We start from the raw sequence: 375 nt of genomic DNA on the forward strand, positions 1-375 counted from the left end.
CTGTGGGAACTCTGCTTGGCTGCCACAGCCACCTGCGCATCAGGACCACCCTGCTGCTTAACACCCAGGCCCTGAGCACAGTGTGGAGACGCCATGCCTAGAGGGGCTGTCGGGGGTGGGCGCACATGTGCCTGGTGCAGAGGGACTTGCTGGGGAGCCGCCCGCCTTCCCTGCCGGGCCTCAGGCCCGGTGCCCAATGTGAAAGGGCCACAGTGCGGCCACCAGGCCCTGAAGGCTGCCCTGAAAGTCACACAAAGACAACCTTCTACTGGAGGGCAGGCATGTGGTGCTCCAGGAAGACTCCGGAGGTAGGGAAGGAAGGTCATGGAAGGGAACAATTGCAAGAGGAGATCCCGAAGGTTCTGAAAGCAGAGG

This window comes from Myotis davidii, unplaced genomic scaffold (genome assembly GCF_000327345.1).
Source record: "Myotis davidii unplaced genomic scaffold, ASM32734v1 scaffold2039, whole genome shotgun sequence".
NCBI lineage: Eukaryota > Metazoa > Chordata > Mammalia > Chiroptera > Vespertilionidae > Myotis > Myotis davidii.